An 8,770-nucleotide genomic window follows, 5' to 3' on the forward strand; every position below is an offset into this window, starting at 1 on the left:
TCATCAACATCCCAACCCTTTGCACCCTACAATCTCTTCATGGCCTTTTGAGATATCGGGGACGGATGTGATAGGCCCTATTAAGCCTCCATCATCAAGAGGGCATCGCTTTATATTAGCTGCTTCTGACTATTTTTTCTGATGGACGGAAGCCATTCCTTTAAAGGAACTAAAGGTAGAAAATATCATCAAATTCTTTAAAGACCATGTGCTATATAAATTTGGAACACCTCGAAGGATCATCTCTGACAACAGGCGAGCATTCAAGAGCTTCAAGGTTGGAAGGTTTGCTCAGCATCCCAAAATAGATTGGAGGTATTCCTCTATCTATAATGCTAGAGCAAATGGTCTTGCTTAAGCATTTAATAAAACATTATCCAAGTTGTTGAAGAAAGCAGTTTCAAAAAGTCAAAGGGATGGGCATGAAAGGCTTCCTGAAGTTTTATTTGCATACCGGACAACATATCGAACTCCAACTCAATCAACACCATACTCGTTGGTTTTTGGTACAAAAGCTGTTCTACCGCTTGAAGTCTAGATTCCATTTCTAAGAATTGCCTTACAGAATGAACTCACAAATGAAGACAGAGTTCGTTTGCGTTTGGATGAACTTGATTCTCTAGATGAAAGGAGACTAGAGGCCCAACAGAATTTTGAAGTCTACAAAATAAGGATGGCTCGAGCTTACAATAAGATGGCTTGCATTCGAAGTTTTGAGAAAGGATAGATGGTGTGGGTGTTAAGAAGATCAATCTTCACCAGCAAGCATACTGGGGGCAAGTTCAAGTCAAATTGGGAAGACCCGTACATTATAGAGGTCGTTTTACGACGGTGGAGCTTATCAGCTAGTTAACGCTGATGGAAGAAGACCTATGCCACCCATCAATGCGCGATTTTTAAAAAAATATTATCCATGATGTTCATGTAATCCATGATATGAAAATGTGAAACAAAAGAAAAAAAAGAAAAGAAAAGAAAAGAAAAAAGAAAAGAAGAAAAAAATTTGTGTTTGTCTATGACGGAATGTCCAGTGCTCTTGTTTGAGCAAGTTGGTCAAGCATGATATATGCTTCTCAAGGCAAATCACGAGTTCCATTATCTTGTTTCTCTTCTCCATTTGAAATAAAGAAAAGAAAAATAAAAGCATATTGTAAAATAAAAAAAATTGTGTTTGCCTATGACGGAATGACCAGTGCTCTTGTTTGAGCAAGTTGATCAAGCATGATATATGCTTGTCAAGGCAAAATACAAATTCCATCATGTTGTTTTCTTTATCAAATTGAATAAAAATATGATTCCATGAATTTTGAAATGATTCTTGTAAATTTCGCTCTGAGAGACTGCATGCAAATTTTATAAGAAACTACTATAAGATCAAGTAGAAAGAAAAAAAAAGAAAGAAAAAAGAAGAGAAAAGGAAAAAAGTCGAAGAAAAATAAAAAAAGAAAAATAAAAAAAGTAAAAAGGGTAGTAAAAGAAAAGAAAAGGGAAGAACAACCAAGGAAATGAGGAAGTTTGAAAGCAAAATTTGCAATTTTTCCATAAAAGTGCTGTTTTGATCAAGTAAATCATCGGGTATCCAAATCAGCTCTGATCATCATGAAATTTTAACTACATCATAAAACATGACAATAGTTAATATAAACGGTTGAAATTACATTTGAAGTTCTGATGATTTTTAAAGAAAATTTAAACATCAAACTAAGATTTAGCAAAATTTGTCCTCAATTGACCAGAGTTGATCTAAGCTTAATCGGACTATGATAACTTCTCTGATTAATCTGAAAATTTTATTAACGCTTTAAGACATCATGATGTTTTATATGAACGGTTATGATTATATTTTAAGTTCAAAAAATTTCACAATAAATTCATGACTCAGCAGCAAAATATATTGATAATCATCATGGAAACTGGTTGTCATCAAGTTGATGATCGAATAGTTAGAAATTATGAGATCTTTTTGGAAATATTTTTTGCATGTATAAGGAGTCTTTATCTTCAATATGGACGGTGGAGATTGAGTTTGAGGTTTATTTACTTCTCGCAAAAATTTATAAGTTAAAATCAAATTTTGTTAAGTATTGTGGTCTCCATTGTTGATTTTTAAGTTGATGATCAGATGGTTGAAAGGAAAAAAAAATCGCTTCGAATTTTTTAAACACATTGCAAATCTTTGGGTTGCTTGCTCGTATCTTCCTCCCACAACTATTGTGTGTTAGGAAGTTATAAATGAGGCATTTGTTTATATAGACTTTGAATAAAAAATAATTAAAATAAAAAAAACCAATTAAAAAAAGAGGAAAAGAGAACCAAATAAAAAAATATAGGAGGACCAAAATAAAAAAAAAGTGTCACGCTACGAATTATGACATAAAAAAAATAATTAAAATTTTAAATGTGAGAATATATAAATGGAATTTTTGTGTTAAAAAAAAAAAGAAATAAAAAAGTGGATAAGAAAGAATTTTGAAAAAAAATTTGAAATTTGAAAAAAATTTTGAAAAAAAAATCTCACGTCTGACGCAGAGTTGGCGATTTGGTAGAACTAAAAAAACACGAGGACACAAAGAAAAAAAAGACGAGGAGAAAAAAATAATAAAGTTTGAAGAAAAAAAGGGAGAGAACAGAGAGGAAGAAGGAGATTGAAGTGAAAAAAAAAAGAAGACAGAGAGAGGGAAGAAGAACAGAGAGGGGGAAGAGCAAAAAAAGGGAAGAGAAAAAAAAGAGTGTGACAAGAAAGAGACCAAGATTAACGAGGAAACGAGGCTTGAGAAAGGTAAAGAAAAGATCCAGTTACAAGCAGGAAAGAAACGGTACGGCCTGAATTATTTTTTTAAAATATATATATATATATATGTATATTGTGTACGTGCATGATGCCATTTGGTTATGATGTTCTTTGATTAAAAAAATACAACTAGATGAAAGACATGCATGATTCATGTATGAGTGCATAAAAGCCTATCTCTCTTATCATTTAATGCATGTTTTTTTCTTTCTCCATGCATGCAGTGGATTGTATTATTCAAGGTTGTCAGACCCGGCCCGGGCATTTACCCGGTCAACTTAGAGGTCAGGGGTCAATGGGTCCAACCGGGTCAAACTGGGGTTGAATCGGGGTCACTAATAAAACATTTAAAAATATATTATAACAATAAATCTTTATAAAAATATAATATAATCTCTACCTTTAATATTTAAAACCCAAAATTAATTAAATTTAATATTTAAAATTTTAATTTTATATAATTTTTTAAAATTTTAAAATATAAAATATTAAAAAATGAAAAATAAAAATTAAAAAAAATAAAAAAATCATAAAGGTCTCGGGACTCACAGGTCTGTGAGTCTTGAGACTTTCCCCTCTCTCTCTCCTTAGTCTTCTTCCTCTCTTTCGCTTTCATCTTCTTCCACGGTTCCACAAGCTGCCTCTCTCTTGACCTGCTCTTTCTCCCTTTCATCCTCCTTCGTCTGGCGGTTCTCCACCGCTTTCTCTCTCTGTCCCCAACTTCATATCCGGGTCATCCGGTCTAGGTTAAATAGGCCTAGTTGTTCGATTTTTAACCGGGTCCTCCGGTTCTTAGCCGGGTTATTAGTAGTCCGAGTCAAGGAGCATGATCGGACCGGCCTCATGGCCGATTCCCTGTTTTTCCGATCGAACCGGCCGGACCGGTCCGGGTTTGACTACCTTGGTATTACTTCCAACAGGTCTGGGTTTGACTACCTTGGTATTACTTCCATGTTCATGCCTATAGCTAGCTCTTTTGTAGACCTTGCTTTTCTCCCTACTTTATGCCCTATCTTGCTAGTGACGAAGCAACAAGCCTTCTTTTGTTGTGAAAGCTCTCTTCATTGTCATTCCACCGTCCCAAGCAACTCAGTCCATATGTTCATCTTCGCACAAATATTTCTTCTGAAATCTTAGAGGGATGTAGTGATCTTGATAATAATACTTATGGTGGAGCTTACTGACATGAACCAGAAAATCAAAGAAAATTGTCCCACTTAAATTAACCCAAAAATGTATAAGCCCAAAATAAAATAAAATAAAGTAAAATAAAAAAAATGCAGGGAAGAAGGTGAAACAGACAAAGATTAGGGTTAATAGGCGAAATTGATAGGAAGAAGTTTAAGGGTTATTTAAAAAAAAGGAAATATATACATACATACATACATATATATATATATACATACATACATATATATACATACATATATATATATATATATACTTTTCACGGGACCCCTTCTTGGATTTTTTTTAGTTTGAGAGTAAAAAAAAATGAGTGATGAGTTTATTGGTGAGGGGCATTTTGGTAAAAAAAATGATAAAAAAAGTGAAGAAGGGAAAAATAAAAAAAAAAATGAAGGATGAGTGAAAAAAAGAAGAGGGAGGAAGAGGAAAAAAAAATGAAGGACAAGTAAAAAGAGAGGAAAAAATGAAGGAAGATAAAAAAAAGAGAAGATAAGAAGATGAATTATGGATGAATTTATTAAGGGTATTTTGGTAATTTTCTTTGCAGGCCCCCTCTACAAAAATCATATGAGTATTTCTCTAAACTCCACCTTGAGGTTTATTATACACTCTTAGGGTAAAGAGAAATTTTCATGAAATTTCTCTAACTCCACCGTGATGTTTAGACACCCTTGGGGTAAAGAGAAATTTTCATTAAATTCTTTAATTCCACCTTGAGGTTTTGACACTCTTGAGGTAAAGAGAAATTTTCATAAAATTCTCTAATTCTACCTTGAGGTTTAGATACTCTTGGGGTAAATAGAAATTTTCATAAAATTTTTAACTCCACCTTGAGGTTTAGACACTCTTGGGGTAAGGAGAAATTTTCATGAAATTTCTCTAACTCCACCTTGAGGTCTAGACACTCTTGGAGTGAGGCGAAATTCTCATAAAATTTCTCTAACTCTACCTTGAGGTATAGACTAGGGTGAGGAGAAATTCTTATAAAATTTCTCAAACACCCCCTTTGAAGTCTTAACATTCTTGATGGTAAAAAGGATTTTTTTTTTTAAAAAAAAATCTCTCTAAAATCCTCTTTGAACTCACATTGAGGTCTTTTGGCACTCACTGGGGTAAAAATTAAAATTTTTTAAGAAAATCTCTCTTCAAGCTCACTTTGAGGTCTTCTGACACTCATTGGAATAAAAGATAAAGGTGGAATGAAGAGTAGAGTAAAAACAAATTTCTTGAGTTGAAAGGAAAAGTAAAAAATCAAAATTTCACAAAAAATATTTCTCGTCAACAGTCATTAAAAAAGAGTTGACAAAGATTTTCTTGAAGCCCATTGTGAGGTCCCTTTCGCAAAAATGAATTAGAGAACTCAATTGGTGACTTAACTAACGGAAATCAAGTTTATAATTACAGCTTGAGATCTATTTTAAAATCAAATCAAAATTGTCAAGTTAATGACCTAATCATGTTGAAGGTCACGGTTTAAAGATCTAATGGTCAAGGCTCAAGAGCATTGAAGAGTCAAGACCTAAATGTCTCATATAAATGACAAATGCAACTCTGAAGTTTTAAGACACAGAGAGGTCAAAGACTTGAGGAGTTTCACAAGTCAAGGAGCTTGAGATTTTACAAGCACAAAGGGCCAAAGTCTTCAGCGATAAAAGAAGCAAAAATGACTAAGCAGGTAACTCATAAATACAGAGTGCCCGTAGCTTGAGAGTCATGTAATGTGTCAAGATGTAAGCACACATAATAAAAATTGAAGAAGGCCACAGTAGCTGAACTAAAGGGTCTTCCGACATGCTTTTAGTAAAAGAGTCAAGTGCATCAATAGGCCATTGAAAGAGCATGGTAAAAATGGCTCCTCATAATATTTTGTATCTCGCTCATAATCATATGTTCATATGTTCTTTGAAATTAATAGAAAAAAAATCATGTTTGCTTAATTGTTTCTCACACTACAAGAAAACAGGCCAATACTGACGGAATATTTTATCGGTAATAGAAAACATCTGGCCAAATCCATATCATACCAATCTCAAACTTGGTCGAAATAATCCGCCACTAAATCTCATGCTCGGTAATGCTCTTCGAAATCACTGGTCAATAACTGCTGTCGAGTACTACATTAATAGTACCGACGGAACTATATCAGTTGGTAATGATTACATGCCTGGTAATAATTATTTTTAAATATAAAATTTAATTCATTTTGTCGGTATTCTTTGTCATTAATGGAATGTGTCCCGATGGCAAACTTGTATATCCGCTGGTGAAAATATTAGCTGTATACAGCATAATCCGTCAGTGCGCAAATTCCCCATCGGTAAAAGGTATTGTTTTTGTCGCTAAAAATAATCTGATAATGAAAATTATAGCTCGGTGAAGAGCTGCGCCGGTAGAAATCGTTGGTATAACTACTCTAATAGTATTCGGCCGGTAAAAATATGGTTCATGCAGGCACTTGAAATATTCTTATTCGTCGGTGAAGCATAATATCATTACTATAATTTGCGTAGGTATTGCATATGTCGGTGATCAAATATTTGGGTTCTTTTGGAATTCGAAATCGGTAAATGTATGTTTATATTCCAGCAAAGAAATTAATTTCTCCAGAGCCGAAAGTGATAATTACATTTTGCGGTTACAATCAGGTATATTATGCTTTTCCATTGGGAATATTGTTAATTCATTGTATGTACAGAGTTTTTACGCGTTAACCTGTATTGTGCATAATATGGACATATATATCATGTCCGTTTAACAGTCACTACGAACATAATACAATCACTTGTTCATCACAAGACAAACATAAATTCATAATACAATCCAACAACACATGTAAAGTATGCACGAAGTTATCAAAGTTGCAAACAATCATCTAAAAATATTAAAATAGTTTTAGAAAAGTACTCCAACAAAACAAATGTCTAACAACACCATTCTAAAAGTTCATCTCAATCTACTTTATGCATCTTCTCCACCATCTTCAGTGAGAGCATCCTTGAATTAATTCCCGATTGTCTTCCTTGAGAGAATAATGTTGGATTACCGCGTTCCACCAACTCCAAGATTTTGTCCAATTTACTTTGTAACCCTACTTGACCTTGTTGAATTTCAAGAACTGTACTTTCTAAATTCTCAACTTTCTCCGCAAGTTGCTGGGTTTGCAACATGGATTCATTTGTTGCAAAAGGTTGATAGGTTGAAGGTCCACAAGCTAAATCAGATGTGGAAGGACATGTAGATGCCGCACTAAACAACTCGCTCTTGAGTCTACCCTACTCCCAAAGCCATATACACTTGTGCGTGTAGCCTTCATTCCCCCAATTACATCATACCATGACTAACCATCGAAACTTGGATGGACAGAGGTATCATCACCATATTTGTCGACCAATGCAGCATTATACTTTTCCTATAACACGTTTAAAAGTAAATATTAACATTTATAAGTTATACAATAAAAATGAATGATAAAAAGGAAAGCTCATTAACTTTTATGGCTTCATGCAAATAACATCTAATACACTTAAACAATGGTAACTAAAAATTAACATTATAAACAAGAAAATATATATAAAACAAACATTTTCATCACACTTGTCAATCAAAACATTAATGATAATAATTAAAAAAAAATGAGACATGACTCAAAATTTACTTACATTGACAACTCTTGACTTGTTGTCTATAAATTCACCTTCTCCACCTTTGCGCTTGTGTGTAGCCTGAAAAATTTCTGAATATCCTACCTCCCTACCTAGCTTCTCAGCCTGTATTTTAATTTAAAGTGTAGAAAGATATAAATAAAAGAAATAGATTGTTCATTATAAGTACTAATAATTTAACAAAAGTGACACAAAGAACTTCATTTCAAAATGACAAAAAATAGCAACATCATAATACTAGTGCTATAATGATGTAGTTAGGATTTAATGTATTAAAGCTAATATGACTACCTTGTACATGGTAAGTTGAGCGAAAGCTAACCCTTGAAGTATAACCCTTTAAGTAGGAACCCATCTTTAGAAGGATCATAGAGTGCTATTAACATATCACATGATATTTATAAAATATAAATACATACCATGTACATATCACATCATATTTATAAAATATAAATACATATCTTGTTCATAATGAATAGTTAATTAAGAGATTATTAGTGCATTAAGGCTAATGAGACTACCTTGTACATGGTAAGTTGAGAGAAAGCTAACCCTTGAAGTATAACACTTTAAGTAGGAACCCATCTTTAGAAGGATCATAGGGTACTATTAACATATCACATGATATTTATAAAATATAAATACATACCAACTTGATACCGTGAACAGTGAAAGGTCGTGAATCGCCGGTGTGCTTTGTTATACTTCCTTCTTTCTTTGTTAAGTGGTTTGTCTTTGCTTTTCCTGATTTAGATTGCGATGCATCTGTTCCCCATTCATTATCAACGAGGGCATCCCACACATCCTTTGTGATCCACTCCCTTTCCATTCCTTTGCATTCTTTAATGTTAGTAGCACCAACTTCTTTCATTGCCTTCATCCTCTCATCCGACAGCATGTCCCTTAATCGTGTTTTGCCAGTCTTATCAAACACACTTTTGATTTTACAGTTATGTTCAAGGTTCCATTTACAATACCCTGAAAAGAATATTGTTAAAAAAATTCATAATTTAAATAAACAACAAAACAATAATATAATAAAATTTATACCTGAAATGTCTTCCACATCATAATCCTTCACATCACTAGGAACTTTTCTCCATGTCGGACAAGGACCTTTAAATTGTTT

This window comes from Dioscorea cayenensis, chromosome 5, assembly GCF_009730915.1.
Source record: "Dioscorea cayenensis subsp. rotundata cultivar TDr96_F1 chromosome 5, TDr96_F1_v2_PseudoChromosome.rev07_lg8_w22 25.fasta, whole genome shotgun sequence".
NCBI classification, from domain to species: Eukaryota; Viridiplantae; Streptophyta; class Magnoliopsida; order Dioscoreales; family Dioscoreaceae; genus Dioscorea; species Dioscorea cayenensis.